Source organism: Dermacentor albipictus, chromosome 7 (genome assembly GCF_038994185.2).
Source record: "Dermacentor albipictus isolate Rhodes 1998 colony chromosome 7, USDA_Dalb.pri_finalv2, whole genome shotgun sequence".
NCBI classification, from domain to species: domain Eukaryota; kingdom Metazoa; phylum Arthropoda; class Arachnida; order Ixodida; family Ixodidae; genus Dermacentor; species Dermacentor albipictus.
In genome coordinates this window covers 35,635,014-35,659,524 of record NC_091827.1, presented here as the reverse complement: position 1 = coordinate 35,659,524, position 24,511 = coordinate 35,635,014, and the positions used below count along the sequence as shown (strand labels likewise).

Sequence of the window (24,511 nt, the reverse complement as noted above, 5' to 3'; positions counted from 1 at the left end):
CAGCCGTTCTAACGTCAAGGATCCCAGAGGCAACACTTCGAGGACTGTGAACTTCGGCAGTCCTGCGAGCCGTGCTGTTTACGGCCACTTTCTGCTTGCACAAGCTGGATGCCACAGGTTCCGCGCCGTGCCTTCCCCGGCACCGTAACGCTTGAAGCTTGGAGCTCGTCATCCTTGGCCACCTGCCGGCACTTACTTGAAGGGCACTCTATAGCCTTCCCTAATCCCAAACTGAGGACGCCGAGCTTGGAGCCGAAGGCAACGTCAAATTCTAGTGTCTATGCGCGCCGCTAGGATGCCTCGATAGTACCGCTCCTCTCCGTTTGAACTGCGGCGCTGTTGTCAAGGCGTCCTGATTTGCAACGTCTGGCTAATATCTGTGGACAGGAAGGCAACAATTTAGGTTTTAAGTTTGGTGTAAGAAAATCAGGTGTTACGGTATTCAACGAAAACGGTGAACAGACAGCGGAGGTGCATGGCCAGGAAATACCTCGGGTAACAGAATATTAATACCTTGGTATATGGATAAACGAGGGCAATAGATAAATGGAAACACAGGAAAAAATAAGAGTGAAGGGGAAGAGAAATGCAGCCATAATGAAACAAAGAGCGCTATGGGGATACAATAGGTACGAAATCCTCCGAGGTATGTGGAAAGGTTCGTGTATTGGTTCCAGGACTTACTTTTGGAAATGCGGTTGTTTGCTTTAAATCAGAGGTACAACCAGGACTCGATGGGAAGCAAAGGTCGGTGGGTCGCCTCGCACTGGGCGCTCACGGGAAGACTACAAATGATGCTGCCCAGGGTGATATGGGCTGGACTAGTTTTGAAGTGAGGGAAGCTCGCACTAAAATTGATTATGAAGAACGCCTGAGGAATATGGAAGAAAGTAAATGGGCTGAGAGAGTGTTCAGGTACAGGAAAAACACCGATTCACAGTGGAGGGAAAGAACTAGGAAGCTTTCCAGCATGTATGTACCCTGTTGGGTGGGACACGCCAACAAAGACGGTCAAGCGGAAAGTCAGCGAGGCTGAAATAGTCACATGGGTGGCGGCAATGGAAAGGAAACCTGCCATGAGTAAATACTTCAGAGGAAAACACGAAATCAGGAAAGAAACAATTCATGATAGCTCAAAGGGAAGCTCATTACTTTCCGAAGCGAGATCGGGATGCCCTAGAACACGCACCTATAAATCTACATATAAGAAGGAACAAGAAGCATGTGCTTGCTGTGGTAAAGCTATGGAAACTATGGAGCATGTTTTATTAGAATGTGAAGACGTCTACCCAGCGGTCGATTTAGGCACCACAGGCCACCTTGAAGCCCTTGGGTTCAGCGGGAGCAGTGGTAAAGTAATGAGGTCCGCAATAGTCATTAGTAAGAGGCGATTGGAGGATCGGTGGACGAAAAGTAGGGAAACGACAAAAAACGAAGACGTACAAAAGCACAGTTAGCAATGGCGGATCAGAAAATTTGGATGGGAAAATTCGTAGTGTCTATCTTTTTATTTATTTTTATTGTTTAACTTAGGTAGGACGTTAAGCAGTATAATAGGAAGAGCTTGGTGGCGCAACCCACCGCCCCTTTCCAAAGGGGACGCTCATAACATCCATCCATCCATCCTGTCGACGCCGTTATAGTTACTATATATGCTACCGCAGGTAGCATATATGCTACCTGTGGTAGCATATACAGTAACTCTAGACGCCGCGGATCACTCTTGCCATCTGCCGGCTTTTCCTCAAAGAGCGCTCCGCTTAGCCATGGCTTCCGAGATTCGAAAATATGGCCTTGCCACATCCGCTTGTATTTTAGATGCCCGCGCAGTTGCTCCGAATTCTATAGACAAGAACGGCACCGAGAGCGGCGCTGCTGCGCCGGCTTTGAGAGCGCCGCATGCGGAGCAAAATTCTATTAGCGGTGGTACCCCTCTCCCATCTCTCGTTCGCGCCGCCTTGATTGCCTCCTGCACTGCGCGTGTTTGGGCACATTTCGCGCCGCGCGCGGTGTGTGCGCGTGGACATTTCTTTCGAAGGGCGGTGTACAGTCTCTCTCACATTTAGGGGAAAACTCGAAGCGCAGCAGCTCGCGCAGATTCTCGAGGGGCGGGATCTTGAACGGCGTCGTCTGCTACGGCGGCGCACGCTGGCCGCATTGTCGAGAAACGTTCTACTGTCAGGTGCAGGGCGCTGATCACATCGTTACTGCGTGAAAGGAGCCGGTATTCTTTGCTAAGGGCCGATTTACGCTCAAACCGCCCATGGCCGCACGCCGCTCCGCAAGCGAGCGGTTCGCCAGTAATGGCCGACGTGACGTCACGAGAGGCGGTCGTGAACTTTCGCCTCCGTGCGGCGACCGCATAAACATGGCGCTGGTTCGAAGCGAAGCGGAGCGCGAGGCCTAGATCGCTAGGCTGCCGCGGCAGTTTGTTTTTTGTGTGGGTTATTGTGATCACTGCAAGAGCTATTCAGCACCTGCAAAGCTATTTGTCTAACACAAAAAGCAGCTGTACTCTTCCTGACCTCTTCAGTCCGTGCGATCGCCAAAGGAAACAGACGGATGTGTGTTGTGTTTACGCGAGGATCGGAAGGAATGAAGCCGCCGATTTCGTGTGTTTTAGGCCGTTTTTTGCATGTGCATTACAAACGTGAAGGCCATCGCTCACACCTGCATTCTAAGCATGACACTAGTTCGGTACGCACCAAAATGAAAAGACTTGCGATCGCCCACCTCAGCATATACTGTTCGTAGGTGTTGTGTGTGCGCGCTTCATCGATACGAAGATTGCACGTTTGTGCAGTGCTGGTTTGTGTTTCAGAAGTGATGACGCGATGTGTAGCGATGAGCTTCATTGTCGTCTCATTGCAGGCGTTCGTAATGTGCTGTTTGTGTCTTGCTTCGTGTGAGCTGTTTTGCCGGCTGCGATGCGCATTGGTGACCGCGAACACGTACAGAATGTTCGAGCGCTAGGGTTCTTACTTTTACGAAGCGTAAGTGTACTGTGACATGTACGTGCAATGTACGTGCAAGGCGTATAAGTGTTCGTTTCATGCAATATGCATATGTTCTGAAGTGAACAGTGCATAAGCGTTGCGGGCGAGTTTTGGTTCCGGCCCTTTCTGCCCCGTTCACGTATCTTGTGTGTTTTTCGGAAGTTATTTCTGTGCTATGAAGGTGTTTATAATCGCTGAGGGCAATATAAGGAATAGCTTAAAAGTTACATGAGTACATGCGCGCTGTCGTGAAATGTGGACGCGCGTGTGCACTGTTCTGATGTACGCGAATTTCGGGCACTCTTCATTTTTGTCATGTGGACATTGGTGTAAACAGCAGAAATCCTGAGGCGTATTTCTAGATTAAGCAATGTATACATTCTTATACGGAGATATGTGAGCGCCTTGCATGTGCAAGAAATTCAGCTGCTTGTTTCTTGTTAGTGTCCGAGTACACACTGTTAGTGCCAACACCAGTGGCACAGCATGATAAGCATATAATGTGTGAAAACTAGATACTTCATTTTGATTCCTGACAATTTGAATTTTTTGATAAAAAGCCATATGCATGTTTTAACAAAGCATGAAGATGACAACACAACTGGTATGGTCAATATATGATTCGAGGATTGTAGCGGAAGAAAAAGAATGCGGGCACAGAAGGAACGACTATAGTTGGATACAACTTTAGAAAAAAGGGGAGGCCCCGCCCAGATGACCAAAGCGCGATGTCTGATTGCTTCCGTGACCAAAAAAATTCCACTAAAAAAATCGTGCTTCTGAAACGCGCAATTATAGGTATAAATAAAGACTTTTGTATTTTGATAACTGGTTTAGTAGAGCTCTCATGTGCTACAGCACATGCCGGATCGCTACTGAAAAATAACCCCTTGCCTTATACAACGCTGCCCGTCGTCTGCTCTTTAGCTTCATGCAAGTGACAAAAGTAGAAAGAGCAGCTCTGGCTTTTGCACTTGTTTTCATGTACACGACACATTTACTACTCCTGTTCTGAGCTTCAAATGAATCAGCTGCTATTGAACAAGTACTTATATAAAACAATGAATTTATCGCAACCATTACAAACTCAAGATGCTCGGTGTAAGCGAAAGCACAGTGTTGAAGGTGAGTAGGGAGGTCAAAGCTTCGCATATTTCGGGTGGCAAACTGTCGACGCCCTCGCGAAAGTGCCCATGAAATGCGGAGAAAAGAAGACGCAGCACGAAGTATGACACGTTGTGCGCACCGAGGTTGTGTGCATGATTTCTTTCGCCGCAACGAGATACCAACGGTTGAAAAGATCACTAACGAGTTCTCAAAGCGTATATGGTGTTATGTTTGTGCCCTGGGATTTGTCTGACGGAAGTCCAGTGCTATGGTGTGTCGACTGTGGAGGCAGCATTCAACTCCGCATGGTCCCTGCTTCGAGCACACGACTACGTGCACGGCTCGGGTTTCCCCGTGGCTCCATGGTGTCCACGACGGAAGCAGCCACCGTATCACGGACTGCTATTCGGCCCCTCCCTGTGACGGCAGCAATGCAACCCCCCCCTCCTTTGTCCAGCAGTGCCCGCACCACGAACGACTCCAACTGTGTTTGGGACGGTTTCCAAAGGAGGGCTGTGTTTCAACCCTGTGCCTTACAGTTGGTTCCCTTTGTCCTATGCGGGCCATAAAACTTCCCCGGCGCGCCATTCTGACCGACCACCAGATCGGCCCGACGCCGCAGCGCAGTTTGCGGAAGTGCTGGCCACCGAGAGCGGCGTTAGGACCACGGAGGCTGCCCAGAGACCCTCTCTCTCTCGACCTTGTTTTGTCCTTACGGACTGTCTGGCGAATCTGTGGACTCAGGGGTGTTATTTAAGCAGCTTGCAGCTGCTCTGTTGGTCTCTCTCCTGATAACGACGACAACATGTAAACATTATATAAAGAATTCTTCACCGAGAAAGCTCTCCTCGTCTCTGACTCTGCGTGAAGTGGGGTCCAGACCTCCTGCCAGCCACACATACCTCGACACACGCAACAATGGATCTCCCATCACTGAAGCGGTGTACTGTGCGTCACCTGCTTGTTGAGATCTGATTCAAGCACGAGAAGAGGAGCTGCAATTCGCTGCTGACCGACCGGGATGACATCGCTGAATGGCAGAATCGCTACCTTCATGACGTGGAGCACTACGGGCAGAAGGCCGAAAGATCTTTTTCCTGAACGAGACATGGGTGACGGCGGTACACACTGGGTCGATCGTGTAGACAGACATCGTGGTGAAGAAGCGCGGACACCTTTACGCTCGAGCAAATGGCCTGCCGATGGGTCTGAAACAACCTTCTGGAAAAGGCCAGTGCCTGATTTTGACGCACACTGGCAGCGAGGATAGTTTCGTCGACGGCTGCTTAGATATATTCTGAGGCCAAAAAACAAGCGACTACCACGAAGAAATGGACGGCAATCACTTCGAGGGATGGTTTAGTGATGTTCTGCAGAAGTTGCCTGTTGGTAGCGTCATTGTTTTGGGCAATGCACCTTACCATTCCCAGTGAGAAGAGAAATTGCCGTCAACAGCTTGGAAGAAGGAAAAAAATACAGGAGTGACTCAAAAGCAAAAACATCACCTACAGCGAAAGGGTGGTTAAAAAGCAGCTGCTTGAGTTGGTAGCATCTGTAAAGCCACGCTTTCTGAGCTACATCGTAGACAATGCAGCTGAAAGGGCCGGTTGCATCGTACTCGGGCTCCCACCGTACCACTGCGAATTTAATCCTATCGAGCTCGTGTGGGCAAAGGTAAAAAAATGGCATAGCTGAGGACAACAGAGGCGTCAAGCTGTCCACGGTCAAAGACGTCTCGAGGAAAAAACTCAAGCACGTAACGGCGGAAGACTGGAGGAAGAAACTTCACCATGTGATGGACCTGGAGGCAAAGTTCAGACTTGATACGTCTAGAAGTGACCGCATGCAACCCATCATCATCCAACTGGGTGAAGATGACAGTGAAGAAAGCGACTCCGACTGCGGGCTGCCCGGCATTGAGCCACTCGAAGCATAACGGCTTCTTTTTAATGAAAGAACAGCCCTTATTAGAGCTACCAAAATATTGCCGGTGGGTTTGCAGCAGCCAAGCATTCTGCCGTGACCTCTCAAATAAGCAGTTCATTTGGTGACATATTCCTTTTAATGGAAGCCCAATTCTGAAAAAGCAACGTCCTGCACAGATCGTGCTCAATATAAGTATTGGCATGGAAACGTGCTGAAATGCTGGAAAATCTGAATGCAAATACAGTTGTTAACCCTGAATAACTATGCGGGGCCCAAAATGCCATTCGGGCAGCCACTGTCCAGCTTCACACGAAAAAGCAGTAGTCAACGTGAAAGTGACAGCCACACCAATGTGCACGCCAAAGCACATTGTGCTTTGCGTGCAGTTGTGCTGCCCCTACTGTTATTTCCAGCCCATTGAGATGAATAATGCCGACGTCAGAAGGCCCAAAATACTCTATTGGGCAGCCTCCTACGAGCATGACGGGCCCTGTGATGAGATAACAGTCGTCAGGGCATGCTTGAAAGGCACCTTTAGCATCTGCACTTCAAAGCGCAGCCATGTCGTAGACATTGTAGGTGAAACAGCAGCAGTCAACGCGAAATTGACCACCACTTTAGCAGTTTGCATGCAAAAGCACATTCATGTGGTCGCATTCTTTATTTTGGTTATATGGCTCAGGCAAGTAATATAGACAAGAGAACAATTATCAAACATCATTAGCTTAGTGAGGACCAAAATACTCATTTGGGTAACTATTAATAGCAGTAGTCGAGGGCACGCTTGAAAGGCACCATTAGCAGTCTGCACGTCAAAGCACAGTCAAGCTGTCACCACTGTCGGTGAAACGGCAGCAATCAACGCGAAAAGGACAGCCACTGTTGGCAGCTTGCATGCAAGCACACATTAATGTGGTGGCATTGTTTATTTTGGCTACCTGGCCCAGGCAAGTAATGCAAATAAGAGAACAATTATCAAACATCAATAGCTTAGTTAGGCCCAAAATACTCAGTCGGGTAGCTATTAATAGCAGTAGTCGAGGGCACGCTTGAAAGGCACCATTTGCAATCTGCACATCAAATCACAGTCATGCCGCAGCCATTGCTGTATATGTTTATCTGACTGGGCAAGTAACACCAATGTAAGCACAATTATTCACCCTAAATAGCTCTGCTAACATTGTTTGTACTAAGATATGCTGAGGGAAGTTGAATGTGTTTTATTGAGGCAATTAGTTAATTCACAAGCCATTGGCATAGCGATCAACGGCCAGGTTCAGACAATGACATTTGTGAAGTAATAAATGGTGAAAGTTGCAAAAGCTCTCAGTGCACTGCTTTGCCGGGCTCCATTCACTGAAAAATGTCTTTGCAACGACGAAAGCATCAGACAGGATATAATACCCCACTGCACAGTGTTATTCATGTTGAATATTTTTACCATCATATGTGATGGGCAGCGAAACCGTCTGTTTACTAAGACTGAATGCATGAAGAATGCAACAGCATAGCAAGGTGTTGTTTTGCAATATGCAGCCTTTCATGTGCATTTTTGGCGAGCTGCCATATGCACTGATGTATAAGAATGAACAGAGGTAAGAGGCAAAGTTACTGTGCAACCCTAATGACGCTTTTAAGAAAATGTATCTCTAGACCTTTCTGTTTTCATAGGCGACCAAATTTTTTTTTGAGCAAGTTGGTTAATCATATTGAAGCAACAACACAAGAAGCAAGGGCAGAAAACACAGCGAGTAGGCAGATTGGAAAGACGAGGTAGACCAATGAGACAGGTTTTAATGAGATGGAAGAGGCCAGCCCTGCAGTGTACAGGAGTTAGTGCTTTGAATGAGATTGGTTAATGAAAATGTGTAAAGACTTTGCTAAAAAAACTAGCAAGAACAAATGCTAATATAAAATAAAAGTACAGAAATAAGAGTAAGCGCAAACATGCATGGTAGCAGGCACGTGTTCACACACAAATGCGAAAACAGAAAAACTCGAATAGAAAGAAATGTGGGAAATTAAAAAAATATTGACAAACGCAAGAAAACACACATTTACGAACAGATGCGGGTAGAGGTAATATAGGAGTGGGTTCACAAGCTGCTTTGCCTACCTTCTTGTATGTTTTTTTTTTAACCGCTCTCTTAACACTGTCTTGGGAATTTTTAATTGCAACATATCACGAGAATCGAAAAGCAGCATGAAGCTATGTTGTGGGAAACCATATCGAGCGCTGGCAACACAACTTATGCGTGACTGTGCCACAGCACGCATTCTACAGCTTGCGTGCGTGGTGAGCACTGGTGGAAAGCAATCAATCGACAGTGCTACACAATGCTCGAACACCACCGTTAGACACTCGACTATCTCACTGCTGACAATGATCGTTCATGCTAAGCTGAGGGCAAGAAATCTTTGCGTTGGAGGCTTCTTTTGCAAATATTTTCTGTTGAAATGCTCGTAAGTTCGTTTCATGTGCGCACGCTTATCTCATTTCTCCCGAGAATGATTTTGCTCCTTCGCTTCACCCCGTCCGACGAGAAACACAGAGACACTACACGAACACACGCCGCTGACAGTAGGCACCAGACTTTGGCAAACTTTTCTTGTCGTAACTCGTAATTTCATGAAGTACAAGTCCTGAAAAGGAATGACGATAGGCTAACTCGGGAGATCCTTGAGGCATTCGAGATAAGTAAAACAGGAGCGTAATGTGTAAGCACACCGTCAGTGGCCTTGACAAGAAAGCAAGTCACCTTTTTGAGAGAGCCTCAGATGTATAAGAGAAGAGATATGGCGATGAAATAAATAATAGTGGGGATTTCATTCAAGAGATCAGTTGACAGTGCAGCTGCGTACTCATCTAGTCGTTCCTTCTGTGTCCATGTTCCTTAATTTCTGCTGCTACAATCCTCGAAGAATAACCAAGTAGCCCAGTTAAACACCCTTTTGTCCATATATGATATTCTGTTGGCTGCTGGAGCATGTAGTATGTATGTAAGTGTCGAAACCATTATTTTAAGCTGTTGTAGTACATAAGGATGTGTGAATATTTGCAAGTTTGTAATTATGCATAGAATAGTGCCCTATTCAATTTGGTGGTCACCTTTTGTAAATGTGTTCTGTGAGCTGTACTCCATCTCAGTAGTTCCTTACTGCACTGGGGAAGCTGCAGGGCTCCTTAGTTAATAGGAAGGCTGAATGCCCCTCAAGGTGTCTTCATTGCACCGCACCGTCTGCTCGGTGTCTGCTTTCCATCCTGTCAGTACATGCTCCATTGTTGGAGGATTGATGAAAAAAATGTTTTGATGCCATAACAAGAAGCTTTGTTTACGTGCATGCGACAGCAAAGCTTCGCTTCACCTGTAGACTTTCCCTCCATTTACCTTGCAGCCACCTTAATAAACAGCAAGTATGAACGCCCTCATAAATGTTCACTTGTGGCGCAGCGTCTGCTCGGCGTCTACTTGCTGGAATGAAAGCAGTTTAGGAAATAATCTAAAGCTCTATTTTACTGACTGCAGCATTTATCATGGGTGCGAAGAGGGTGTTGCGACAGAAAGCCTGTGGTGCAAATTCAAGGAAATGTACTAGGATGCTGATCAAACATTTTATAGTTGTATAGTGCAAAACCACATTTACATACAGGAATGACATGACACTGGTTATAACTTAAAGCAATGGTTCATGGGGCCCACATATATGGGCACATAAACATGATTCTCAATGCAAGTTTGCCAGTTGCAAGTTTGACTTGAAATGTTGGTCACTTTTCAGATGGAAGTGACATGATGACATACTGGTGATCAATGCCTGTTATTTCTTTATTCCCACAACAATCAGTTGTATAATACTTGTGCTCAGATACAATAACGCTTCTCTGAATCACAGATATCACATCCCATCTGCCCTATGCAGCTTTGCCTCATGAAATGGGAAACTCGTTGATATAATCAGTTACGGATTATGCCAAAGTGTTATGCTGTTTCTTGCAGTTTTGTCTTTCATGAGTATTTGCGTAATGTGAAAAATAGTACCCTGATGTTCTAAATGTTATGTATACTATATGACAATGCTGTTCTTTTTCCGTGATCAGAGGAGGCTTTTGTGTCAATATGTAAATTGGAAGTTTTTTAACAACGAATATGTGACAAGTACTTGCATGTGAACAAGCGTATGCAGCCTTCCAAAGGCAAGCACCGTAACGAATGTATTTTTAGCCATATTGGCACAAAACTTTTTCATAGGCTTTTTTTTGCCTAAAGCCAACCACGCATCTCTTCATTTAGCAGATTTATCTTTTATGCGACAAGTGTGTGTTGTTTTCCTTGCAACAAGTCCTTTTACATGTGTCCGCAAAACATTGGCCCTTCATTATGTTTGTTTTTTCTACAACTTTCATGTTTTTTTTGAACAATTTATTTTGCATTTTTGGAAGCTCTTCATTCAGCAGCCATTATTTCTTGGAAAGCTTCTTTGCAATGAGGCTCTAATGTAGTTCATACATTATTCAAATATTTTTTTTTATATAACATTAGTAGCCTTGCATTTAAAACTTATCCTTTGTCCCCAATAGTTAGCTCTATTTCACACTGGTTGGTTAAGACGTAGTACCTAAATATACGGAAATAAATATTGCTACTACAAGTACTCACGTCGTCGTGTCCCTATTCAATATTTGACACTTACTATTTTTGTTCAATTTCTGTTTGAAAAAAATTAACATTCGCCCACCTCACAATGTATCAAGAGGTGCCCAAGCCAATATATTTGTGATGCAAAAAAGAGGTGAGGCATGCAGACAGGACACAAGAGTAAAGAAGTGGTCTACTCTACTCTTGTTTCCTGTCTGCACACCTCACCTCTTTTTTGCATAATGAATCCTTATCAACTAGCTCAGCTTTCTGTCGTTCTAAGCCATATTTGTGCTTTCTAAAGCCTTACTTTGCTGCATATAATAGTGGCAAAAAGCAGCTTTTCAGAGAGAACTTGATTTTGTTGTTCTGTGTATTCTGTTCTTCTGCCATAAGTATAGTGAATTAATAACTATGTTGCACACAAATACACAGCCTCTCAATGGAACAGACATTTATTTGATACACATGAATTCGCACCCTGTTCATCTGGATTTCAAAATTATGCTGATTGTGGCCAGCCTCTAGTATGTACAGAAGCATGTCTATGATGTAGTCTAAGGGTATATGTGCAGTGCTACTGGGAAGCTAGCTATAGTTCTCACAGCAATGCACCAAGCAAGGTTGTTGCTTAATTGTTATAAAGAAAGGCAGCATGAGCTAGGCTGTAAGGGCGACAAAAATTATTCGTGCAATTCACCAAACATACAAACAGAATATAATATGACTATAATACCTTGTGCTAGTTATATCATAAGAAGCCAACAAACACTGACACCAAGGACAACATAGGGGAAATTACTTGTGCTTAATAAATGAAATTAAGCACAAGTAATTTCCCCTATGTTGTCCTTGGTGTCAGTGTTTGTTGGCTTCTTATGATATGACTAATAAAAATCGGGCCCCTCGGTTAACCCCCTTTCTTCTACTTGTGCTAGTTAGTATTTCAAGTGATTAAGAGAATGATGCAAGGGCTGTTGGGTTAATCTGGTTTATTCATCATGTTAAAACACAGGCTGTGAAGTTAAATTCAGCATGTCTAGGTTGTTAACATGTCTAAGTAATTACGAAATTGGGGAGGTGGCAGTGAGACTCCCTGGGGAAGCAATACCTCAGTTGTACTGATGGTATGGCTTGATTATATAATTTCATCATTGTTTGTTTAGAAATATGACGGTGAGTTAGAACCTATGAAATGCCACAACAGCAAGGCTGAACATCCATCCTTACTTCTCAGAGGCTTAAAGAATGATAAACAGTTATGCTTCAGAGAATATTTTGGTATGAAATATATGCCATGTTCATTTCAGTGCAATGGAAAGAGGTGATTGAGCACAGCCATGCTATTGTAGCATGCGTGAAGGAATACAGGAGAGCCTGGGGGCTAATATATGTTAATAGAGTGAACAAGTAGCTGTGACTTGCGAGGTTATTTCACTCCACAGAGGATGCTGCAGTAAGGTTCGTGCAACTGTAAGCAATACGAGAATGAGTGAAAGATTGCTTGTAGTATATGGATTTGCATGACAGATGAGAATGTGCACCCAATTTGCCACTACGCATTTTTCTCTATTTTAAGTTAAGCACAGAGTGCGAGTCACTATGGCTTCTTAACTGGAAATTTCTGCGTTCCGTTTCACAGTGTTTATGGGGCTTTCTGCATTCATTTGACTACTTATGAAGTGATTGCATAATAGAACATTCCCACATTACAGATTTACACAGAACATAATATAAATTCATCATAAAGCTCCACCCAAGAAACTGTCTGTTGGTTATGAAAATAAAAAAATGGCAACAAACATTCCCTTCCTGTCTTGTGCTGCCCCGCACATGCTGCTAATTAACTAATGTCTACAATGCAGACATTCTGTTCTTTCATTAGGGGTAGGTGCAAGTTGCCCTGACACAATGAACATGCATTCATTGCCTACAAGCTACTGCATGTTGGAATCGGTGTTACAGCAGGCATGGCAAATGTTCTCCCCTACTTGTGTCTTGTGCACCATATGAGCCAGCATTTCATTTCATTGTCGTGTACCTGTTTAAGCTGATACTGATTCAGAAAGGCAAATATAAAACGACTTACTACATCAACCATTTTGCATGCAAGATCACTGCACTCATTGCAAAGCTTATTAGAGAGGTTTAGATCAGGGGGATGCAATTATCTTTGAGGCTCGAAGTACTAGGGGGCCTCAATGCTTGCGTCCCCTTAATCTAGATCTCTATAGTCGCTTGATAATCTTGCTCTGCTTTGAGATGAAGTACACGTACTGTGCACCTGTTTGTTAGCCTATGCATTTCTCTTTCTTTTTAATGCGGCTGTGCATTAGCTAGCTAGGTTGTCACTACATGAATGACATTTGGGCCAAGCCCTACGCAATCAAATAACATTACTTTGCTATAGCTCACTGACTGTGCAAGCTTCTTTTTATCTAGGGAAAAGAATAAATAGAGAATGCATGCATAAATGATGTTGACAGCAGCAAACGGTCTCAAGGCAATCACCCTTGATTGTCGCCATTGCTGAGAGAGCAAGCATGCCTGTATTCACTTTGACCACAGGCTGTACATTGTTTAAATGCTGATAGAAGTATGGATAAATAGTGAAGGGGCAGCAGATTGGCCACCCAGGCCTTTATGCATGGGCATTGCTGCCTTGTGTGCCCTGTAAAGCTCTGTCATCTCTTAAGCATGAATGACATAACACTACTTCTATTGGCAGGGACATTTTTAGCACCAACAAGAAATGTAAACATTAGGTGAATTCACGCCTATATGTGGTGTCTTTTCAGCAATATGAATTATTTGTTTTCATGCAAACATTCTTCTCTTGAAAACATATCTGACAAGCATCTCTGCCTGAAGAAGTAACTGTGATATGTACATATCACTTTTATGTATGTCATAATTGTAATCAATTGCTCAAGACATGCTGATGGCTAGTTGTTTAGTAATGACTTAACATGGCAGTGCACTTTGAAATAATGACGTAACATAGAATGAACAAATGCTAGCTCTGTGTGCTCCTGTACGTTTATTCGGTGTAACATCATTGTTCAGAAGTGCGATGCCATATTACATAATGTAAGCAATTGTAGGCTCACTATTAACTAGACAGCTACTAAAGAGACCTCAGCAGCAAAGTGCAACTAAATCAACAAGCCACTGTTGATGATTCACGTGCGTGCTCGGTGACGAAGTGACTTGTCAATCAATACAGCTGTATTCCGTGATAATAGAACCATCTGTATAGGAGTATGTTAATAGATAATGCTGCGGCGCTTCAGCATGCTACGCTGTTGCCGTGACAGATCCCTTGCTCATTGGCTTAGATACACCTGTGTGTTCGTGTATGCGCGTTCTTCCAAGCTGTTACATACAGGGTCTGGCCCCATCCGTGAAAGGAATGCGCATTGGTTGGTGGCAGAAAACAGACCGAGTTTATTTTCTACAACGGATGCAGATGAGAGCCACATGTGTTCGAGGAGGCAAACTCTCGGTCCCTGTCTAGTGGCCAGACGTTGGGGGTGATGGAGCATTCTTGGAACTCGACTCGGAGCGGGGTCGCTTCCTGTTTCGTCTGCACTGGTGCCTTATCCAGCCGAGCAGTGGTGGTGCTTCGCTTGTACCCAACACTTGCCTCCCTTCTCAAATGGAGTTGCCGTAGTGATCCGGAGGGTGTCGTTCCCGCTGCGGGCATGACTCTGCAGTTGTGTTTGGCACAGTCTCAGGGGCAGTGCCAATCTCTGGTTTGGTCACCGATGATTGCGAAGGCTCCAGCATTCCTGAGAGAGTGGCCTCTGATGACGTGGAGTTATCTGCTTTTATCCCAAGCATAAATGGGAGCGGGACACTGCTCGCGGTTAGCGTACAGCCCTTATCCTGTGTATACCAGGCTTGATACCAGGCTTGATGTGGTCACATTGTCATCGCACTAACCTGTTGGGGCCTTTAATGAGCCATGATCTGTGGCCTAGCTCTTCCAGAACCGTTCCCTCTGTCCAGATCGGATTCCCTCCGAAGTTTCAAAAGAAAACTGCTTGTCCAACAGCGAGTACTCTCGACTTTGTGTCCCTGTTGCAGTTGGTATGGATTTTGTTCGCTTTTGCTTGGGGCTGAATGCACGTGAGAGCTGTATCCAGCTCACGCCCGAACACAAGTGCAGCTGGCATTTCACCCGTTGATGTGCAGATGGTGGTGTGTTGCTTTAGAAAAAGTGGGCCAGCCTACACGCGGATGTTTTGTCCTTGTTTTTGGCTAATGCTCGTTTTGTTTCAAAAGCCATCTTTTCTGCTTTGCCATTTGTTGTAGGATGGTACGGTGTGCTTGTTACATGGATCACCCCATTCTTCTTTAGGAAGCTCTCAACTTCTACTGAAACGAAGGATGGCCCGTTATGCATGCCTGCCCAACAAAAGTACCTTCGTGCACATGCCTTCATGACCACAATTATATGGTGGTTTGCAGGTGCGAGTTTAAGAAGGTAGTTTCTCGCCTTTGTTGGAGTTTCCATCCGGAAGCCTCTAACAAGGCACCCTCCCTGCGCTGAAAGCTCAGTCTCCAGTTTCCGGCACGATGAAAACTGTTATTTCAGCAGTTTATGAACTTAACCATTTGAAACAGCCTCCAGCACTTGGGACAGAACTGAGTCCTCTCGAGTCATTCGTGCTAGTTGACGCGGTGAAAGCCCGAAGCTGGGCATGGTAGCCAACATGAGCACGTCTCTTGGGGGATAAGGTTCATCTTGTGCCGGCAGTGGAAGTCAGCTTAGAGTGCCCACATTTTGGTGCAGTAGGCCAGGCCTGTACAGCAACTTGTAATCATACGTTGCTAGTTTAAGGCACCATCGCGTAATCCTTGATGAAAAGACCTGGGGTACTTGCTTTGTTTCACTCACGAATCTAGTCAATGTCTGGCGATCTGTTATGGTCACATGCCGGTCAGCTATGTACTTATGAAAATGACTGATGCTGTAGATTACTGCTGCACTTTCTTTGTTGAGCTGGAAGTAGCTCGATCTTTTCGGCACTTCCCAGTGTTCATGAACTGAATGCAATGGGCGCCTCTCGGCAAATAGCATCTTCCCGAGCGAGGATGGCATCAATGCCGTACGGCGATGCGTCCACAGACAAAAGAAGGGGCTTCGTCCCATCGTAGAGAGCGAGCACTGTAGATGCACGAATCATCTCCTTAAGTGCCTCAAAATTGGCTTGATGCTTGCTCTTTCACTTCCAGGGCGTGTTTTTCTCTAGGAGCCTATACAATTCCACCACGACCATTGTTCTGTTCTCCAAAATGCAGTCGTCAAATGAAATAAGGCCCAGAAAAGCCCTTAGGGATGTCTTGTCAGATGGTTTGGGTGCATGAAGTATAGCCTCAACCTTTTTCTCGGTGTTGCAAACACCATTGCCATCAATTTGATGTCTCAGAAACTAAACTGACGCAATTCCGAACCTGCACTTTTCTTTCTTGAGGTGTAAGCCTTTCTCAGGCTCGACAGTTAGGCTCGACAGAACCTGATTTAGACGCTGTGCGTGCTCATTTGCAGTATTCCCGTTGACAATGATGTCGTCAAGGTGAACACTCACCCCTGGAATTCCAGGTATCTTTGTCTCCCTCAGGCACTGGAAGATAGCTGGTGCAGCAGAAATTCAGAACGGGAGGCATTCCACCCTGAATAGTCGTTTTGTGGTGTTCACTATGAGCAGTGCTGCTGTTTTTTCATCAACTTTCAGTTGTTGATATGCTTGATAAAGATCCAACATTGAGAAGAGGGTTCCACCATGTAGGTTTGCAAACACTTCATCTGTAGTTGGTAGCGGGTAAGAGCCTTCTTCGCTGCTGCATTAACAGTAACAGTTTCAACAGTACTCCCGTAGTCACCACACACATTGAGTGTACCGTCGGTCTTCTGAAGACGTACCAATGGGGTTGCCCATTTGGTATACTGCGTTGGTTTTAGGATGCCTCGGTGCTGTAGATGGTCAAGCTTATGTTCCATAAGCGCCTGCAGCGCCACTGAAATCGGACGAGCCTTGCAAAACATTGCTGTCACACCGTCTTCGAGTTCCACGTGAACTAAAGGACCTGTATAGCTTCCAATGTCTTCCTTGAAGACATCTGGGTGTCATCCCACGACCTCTGTAATTTCTAGTGCTGGCTCTTCAACGTGGTTGATCCCCTTCACCTGAATTTGAAGTGCCAAAAACCAATCTCTTCCTAGGAGGTTGCACCCGGTGCCCATCATAACCAACAACGGCAGCAGATAGTCCTTTGATCTCAACATCACATGAACTTGTGCGGAGCCCAGGACGTGTAATTGTTTACCTGACCATGTGCACAAATCGAGCGGCTCGCATGAAAGCCACGGAGTGTTTTTCTTCCACCTTCTGTAATCCGTGTCCTCGCTTATCAGGGAGCATGCTGTACCTGTGTCCACCTCAAACTGGACTGGCTTTCCCTCCACTATCAAGTCCACGAGCAACTTGGGGCAGTGTGTACATACACTATCTGTGTGCAGCTTGTAGCAGGAAGTGCTGACAGGTGGTGGTTTAACAGTGTGTGCCCGTAGCCGCTAGTTGTCGGAGCGTGGTTCCGAATTTTTCTTTTTCTTTGAGATGCAGGCATGCTCGACGTGACCTTCCTTGGAGCAGAAACGGCACTCGGCTGTCTTGAATTTGCATGTTTCACGGTCGTGCAAGCCGTCGCATCAATAGCAATGTCACGCTGACGTATGCTTGCCTCCTGGCTTGATTTGCGACGTCCTGTTAATTTCCTCCGAGTTTGCCACTCCCTTGATATCTCGCTGATGCCTTGACGCACTTTCCGCTGACAAGGCTAAGTCCACAGCGCATTGAAATGTCAGGCTTTTTCTGCGAACAGTATCTGCGAAAGATGTTCGTCCCACATGCCGCGGACGAACCTGTCCCGCAGCATCACATCTTGGGGCGGCATAGTTGGGTTCGCCGCTGAAGCGGTCGTTTGGGTGTCAGGTGACGTCGCCGATATTGTAGCCGAAGGCAGCGCTCCGAAGTTGCAGTCGGCTGTCAAGGTTCCGAGGGCCGCAGCGTAGCTGCTGATCGACTCGTCTGGCCGTTGGTCGAGTCTTTGAAACACGTACCGGCTCTAAAGCTCGGATGTCCTGGTGTCGAAGTGCCGCCTAAGAAGTGTCACTAAATCATTTAAGTTGACATCGGCGCTATCAGCGCGCACACGGTGTTCGAAAGTGTCGGCTCCACAAAGCATGAGGAGAAGTGCCCGCTTCCTCGCTGACGTCGCTCGCCACGAAGTAAAAGTCGAGGCGCTGGATCCACGATTCCCATGATTTGGCCGAGAAAGGCTCGACAGCGCCGTGCATTCGTCCTGCAGCCATGGACTTCGAAAACTTATAGATCCGCTTCGCAACTCCTGCCTCATCGCCAGTGTTACGTACGGGGTCTGGCCCCGTCCGTGAAAGGAGTGCGCATCGGTTGGTGGCAGAAAACAGACTGCGCTTATTTTCTACAAAAGACGCAGGCGAGAGCTGCAGGTGTTCGAGGGGGCAAACTCTCGGTCCCTGTTCGGTAGCCGAGACGCTGAGGGCTACGAAGGATTCTCATAATCCTCCTTTGGAACACTGCACAGTGTTCCAAAGGTGGCTCACCACGTCAATGCCACACATGCAGCACAGAATATGACAGTGCAAGAGTTGCGTTTTCACCATGACGCGGAAGCTTCAACCTACATCGACAAAAATATGACAGTGTCGTCTGCTGCTGGCGATAGTTGCCGACTTCGAACAGTGTTGCTCTGCGCACTGCCGAATGTTTGCGAGCTTTCAACAGAGTCGCGTCCCCAAACCGAAGTGCGGATGCAGGCGCATTCGAACCGCTCGAGCTAACTAATAAAAAAATAACTAATAACACAGCAAACGTAATAACAATATCCTGGCACGATGCGAAATATTGCTGGTCGCCAGCACACGAGGCTGCCAACTCACTGATGCATGTTGCCAGTTGCAGGTTACCTATTTGGTCAACCAGAGGGCGCATGTGAACCGCACCGCACACATGCGGTTTCAGCGTAAATGCAATTTTGTGACCGATCGCGACGACCGCCCGTTTTTCACGATCCGCATGCATGCGGTGCGGCGTGCGGCGATGGGCGGTTTGAGCGTAAATCGGCCCTAAGCGTTGCGCGACGCCCACTGATACGCCTCGAATGTAAGTTCATCGCTGCATGGCAGTCATAGACGACGTACTGATTCCATACATTCTTGACTGCCCGTTTCTGGAAGGCGACTATATATTCTAACGCGATAGGACGCCGATCCACACTGCTCGTGCTGTGCAAGAACTGCTAGAAGAGCGCGCAGTCACTCTCTTGGAGCGCCCGCCTCAATCCCCGGGCGCCAACATCATTTAAAATGTCTGGGGCTCGTTGAAAGTATCGCTGGCGCAACATCCCCTCTATCAGTCGCCCGAGGATAGGCTTCGATCCACCATCGTCAGTGACTGAGACGTGCAGCGAATGAACACATCCCTGATCAAGTCATTCTACACTTCACTGCCTTCCAGGATGAGCGCTGTCATCGCTGCCGCTGGGGACATGACGAGATACTAACTGGAGTTCCGAGCGTGACGTGTCCAATTCCCCACCGACGGGCAGGGTCTGTCTGGTGTAGCGAATGATTATCGAGAAAAATCACTTCCAGCTCATTGTCTGAACCTAAAACGTTCATTTAATCGTGTCCGTTTGTTTCACCGTGTTCGACTCCCATTGTTGAGTGCTTTGTTTTCCTTTCGAGTCAAACAAAGACTGAGCACGTTGCGCGCACATCTTGGTGCGTTTTGTCGCTGCTCATTACGGTAGCACACACAGTGAAGAAATATACGTGCACACGCTCAGTACTCCGGCCCTTCGAAAGAACAAATGAACCATGTTGTCAAAAGAAGTTATTCGGCAACAGCACGTGCGTGGGGAGTGATGTATGCCATGAATCGGCTCTTTCGAGCGAACTCATTGAATCCGGTTGAGACGATATTTTCATGGGCTATAGGCTTGGGGTTTTTTTTCAATTTTTCGAGAAAATATTCTGTGTCTATTCGTTTATTTATCGCGTTATTCGGCATCAGCACGTTCGTGGGGAGTGATGTACGCCATGAGCCGGCGCTTTCGAGCGAACTTTTTGACTCGGGCCAAAACGATATTTTCATGGGCTATAGGCTTAGCGTTTTTTCAATTTTTTCGAGAAAATTATTCTGTGCCTATTCGTTTATTTATCCCGTAATTCGGCATCAGCACGTCCGTGTGGAGTGACGTGTGCCTTGAACCGGCGCTTTCGAGCGAATTTATTGAATCCAGTTGAGACGATAATTTCATGGGCTATTAGCGTTTTTTCAATTTTTCGAGAAAATTATTCTGCGCCTATTCGTTTATTTATCCCGTAATTCGGCATCAGCACGTCCGTGTGGAGGGACGTATGCCATGAACCGGCGCTTTCGAGCGAATTTATTGAATCCGGTTGAGACGATAATTTCATGGGCTATAGGCTTAGCGTTTTTTCAATTTTTTCGAGAAAATTATTCTGTGTCTATTCGTTTATTTATCGCGTTATTCGGCATCAGCACGTGCCTGGGGAGTGATGTACCCCATGAGCCGGCGCTTTCGAGCGAACTTCCTGACTCGGGCCAAAACGATATTTTCATGGGCTATAGGCTTAGCGTTTTTTCAATTTTCCGAGGAAACTATTCTGTGTCTATTCGTTTATTTATCGCGTTGTTCGGCATCAGCACGTGCGTGGGGAGTGATGTACGCCTTGAGCCGGCGCTTTCGAGCGAACTTCTTGAATCGGGCCAAAACGATATTTTCATGGGCTATAGGCTTAGCGTTTTTTCAATTTTCCGAGAAAATTATTCTGTTGCTATTCGCTTACTTATCACGCAATTCGGCATCAGCACATGCGTGGGGAGTGATGAATGCCATGAACCGGCGCTTTCGAGCGAATTTATTGAATCCGGCCGAGACGATATTTTCATGGGCTATATGCTCAGCATTTTTGCAATTTTTCGAGAAAATTATTCTGTGCCTATTCGTTTATTTATCCCGTAATTCGGCATCAGCACGTCCGTGTGGAGTGACGTGTGCCTTGAACCGGCGCTTTCGAGCGAATTTATTGAATCCGGTTGAGACGATAATTTCATGGGCTATAGGCTTAGCGTTTTTTCAATTTTTCGAGAAAATTATTCTGTTGCTATTCGCTTACTTATCACGTAATTCGGCATCAGCACATGCGTGGGGAGTGATGAATGCCATGAACCGGCGTTTTCGAGGGAATTTACTGAATCTGGCCGACACGAAATTTTCATGGGCTATAGGCTTAGCGTTTTTTCAATTTTTCGAGAAAATTATTCTGTTGCTATTCGCTTACTTATCACGTAATTCGGCATCAGCACATGCGTGGGGAGTGATGAATGCCATGAACCGGCGTTTTCGAGGGAATTTATTGAATCTGGCCGACACGAAATTTTCATGGGCTATAGGCTTAGAGTTTTTTCAATTTTTCGAGAAAATTATTCTGCGCCTATTCGTTTATTTATAACGTAATTCGGCATCAGCACGTCCGTGTGGAGGGACGTATGCCATGAATCGGCTCTTTCGAGCGAACTCATTGAATCCGGTTGAGACGATATTTTCATGGGCTATAGGCTCAGCGTTTTTTCAATTTTTCGAGAAAATTATTCTGTGTCTGTTCGTTTATTTATCGCGTTATTCGGCATCAGCACGTGCGTGGGGAGTGATGTAAGCCATGAGCCGGCGCTTTCGAGCGAACTTCTTGACTCGGGCCAAAACGATATTTTCATGGGCTATAGGATTACCGTTTTTTCAATTTTTTCGAGAAAATTATTTTATGCCATTCGCTTACTTATCAGGGAATTCGGCATCAGCACATGCGTGGGGAGTGATGAATGCCATGAACCGGCGCTTTCGAGGGAATTTATTGAATCCGGCCGAGACGATATTTTAGGCTTAGCATTTTTGTAATTTTTCGAGAAAATTATTCTGTGCCTATTCGTTTATTTATCCCGTAATTCGGCATCAGCACGTCCGTGTTGAGTGACGCATGCCGTGAACCGGCGCTTTCGAGCGAATTTATTGAATTCGGTTGAGACGATAATTTCATGGGCTTACCGTTTTTTACATTTTTCGAGAAAATTATTCTTTTGCTATTCGCTTACTTATCACTTAACTCGGCATCAGCACATGCGTGGGGAGTGATGAATGCCATGAACCAGCGCTTTCGAGCGAACTTAAGGAATCTGGCCAACACGAAATTTTCATGGGCTATAGGCTTAGCATTTTTTCAATTTTCCGAGAAAATTATTCTGTGTCTATTCGTTTATTTATCGCGTTATTCGGCATCAGCACGTGCGTGGGCAGTGATGTACGCCATGAGCCGGCGCTTTGGAGCGAACTTCTTGACTCGGGCCAAAACGATATTTTCATGGGCTTAGCGTTTTTTCAATTTTTTCGAGAAAATTATTTTATGCCTATTCGTTTATTTATCGCGTTATTCGGCATCAGCACGTGCGTGGGGAGTGATGTATGCCGTGAACCGGCTCTTTCGAGCGAACTCATTGAATCCGGTTGAGACGATATTTTCATGGGCTATAGGCTTGGGGTTTTTTTTCAATTTTTCGAGAAAATATTCTGTGTCTATTCGTTTATTTATCGCGTTATTCGGCATCAGCACGTTCGTGGGGAGTGATGTACGCCATGAGCCGGCGCTTTCGAGCGAACTTTTTGACTCGGGCCAAAACGATATTTTCATGGGCTATAGGCTTAGCGTTTTTTCAATTTTTTCGAGAAAATTATTCTGTGCCTATTCGTTTATTTATCCCGTAATTCGGCATCAGCACGTCCGTGTGGAGTGACGTGTGCCTTGAACCGGCGCTTTCGAGCGAATTTATTGAATCCAGTTGAGACGATAATTTCATGGGCTATTAGCGTTTTTTCAATTTTTCGAGAAAATTATTCTGCGCCTATTCGTTTATTTATCCCGTAATTCGGCATCAGCACGTCCGTGTGGAGGGACGTATGCCATGAACCGGCGCTTTCGAGCGAATTTATTGAATCCGGTTGAGACGATAATTTCATGGGCTATAGGCTTAGCGTTTTTTCAATTTTTTCGAGAAAATTATTCTGTGTCTATTCGTTTATTTATCGCGTTATTCGGCATCAGCACGTGCCTGGGGAGTGATGTACCCCATGAGCCGGCGCTTTCGAGCGAACTTCCTGACTCGGGCCAAAACGATATTTTCATGGGCTATAGGCTTAGCGTTTTTTCAATTTTCCGAGGAAACTATTCTGTGTCTATTCGTTTATTTATCGCGTTGTTCGGCATCAGCACGTGCGTGGGGAGTGATGTACGCCTTGAGCCGGCGCTTTCGAGCGAACTTCTTGAATCGGGCCAAAACGATATTTTCATGGGCTATAGGCTTAGCGTTTTTTCAATTTTCCGAGAAAATTATTCTGTTGCTATTCGCTTACTTATCACGCAATTCGGCATCAGCACATGCGTGGGGAGTGATGAATGCCATGAACCGGCGCTTTCGAGCGAATTTATTGAATCCGGCCGAGACGATATTTTCATGGGCTATATGCTCAGCATTTTTGCAATTTTTCGAGAAAATTATTCTGTGCCTATTCGTTTATTTATCCCGTAATTCGGCATCAGCACGTCCGTGTGGAGTGACGTGTGCCTTGAACCGGCGCTTTCGAGCGAATTTATTGAATCCGGTTGAGACGATAATTTCATGGGCTATAGGCTTAGCGTTTTTTCAATTTTTCGAGAAAATTATTCTGTTGCTATTCGCTTACTTATCACGTAATTCGGCATCAGCACATGCGTGGGGAGTGATGAATGCCATGAACCGGCGTTTTCGAGGGAATTTACTGAATCTGGCCGACACGAAATTTTCATGGGCTATAGGCTTAGCGTTTTTTCAATTTTTCGAGAAAATTATTCTGTTGCTATTCGCTTACTTATCACGTAATTCGGCATCAGCACATGCGTGGGGAGTGATGAATGCCATGAACCGGCGTTTTCGAGGGAATTTATTGAATCTGGCCGACACGAAATTTTCATGGGCTATAGGCTTAGAGTTTTTTCAATTTTTCGAGAAAATTATTCTGCGCCTATTCGTTTATTTATAACGTAATTCGGCATCAGCACGTCCGTGTGGAGGGACGTATGCCATGAATCGGCTCTTTCGAGCGAACTCATTGAATCCGGTTGAGACGATATTTTCATGGGCTATAGGCTCAGCGTTTTTTCAATTTTTCGAGAAAATTATTCTGTGTCTGTTCGTTTATTTATCGCGTTATTCGGCATCAGCACGTGCGTGGGGAGTGATGTAAGCCATGAGCCGGCGCTTTCGAGCGAACTTCTTGACTCGGGCCAAAACGATATTTTCATGGGCTATAGGATTACCGTTTTTTCAATTTTTTCGAGAAAATTATTTTATGCCATTCGCTTACTTATCAGGGAATTCGGCATCAGCACATGCGTGGGGAGTGATGAATGCCATGAACCGGCGCTTTCGAGGGAATTTATTGAATCCGGCCGAGACGATATTTTAGGCTTAGCATTTTTGTAATTTTTCGAGAAAATTATTCTGTGCCTATTCGTTTATTTATCCCGTAATTCGGCATCAGCACGTCCGTGTTGAGTGACGCATGCCGTGAACCGGCGCTTTCGAGCGAATTTATTGAATTCGGTTGAGACGATAATTTCATGGGCTTACCGTTTTTTACATTTTTCGAGAAAATTATTCTTTTGCTATTCGCTTACTTATCACT

General features: G+C 45.7%; 1 protein-coding gene across 1 annotated transcript in view; it reads left to right on the top strand.

The window, feature by feature from the left end:
• Positions 1-24,511, top strand: part of LOC139047814 (uncharacterized) — a 205,694-nt gene that overhangs the window by 82,885 nt on the left and 98,298 nt on the right. The gene's annotated exons all lie outside the window — the stretch shown is intronic.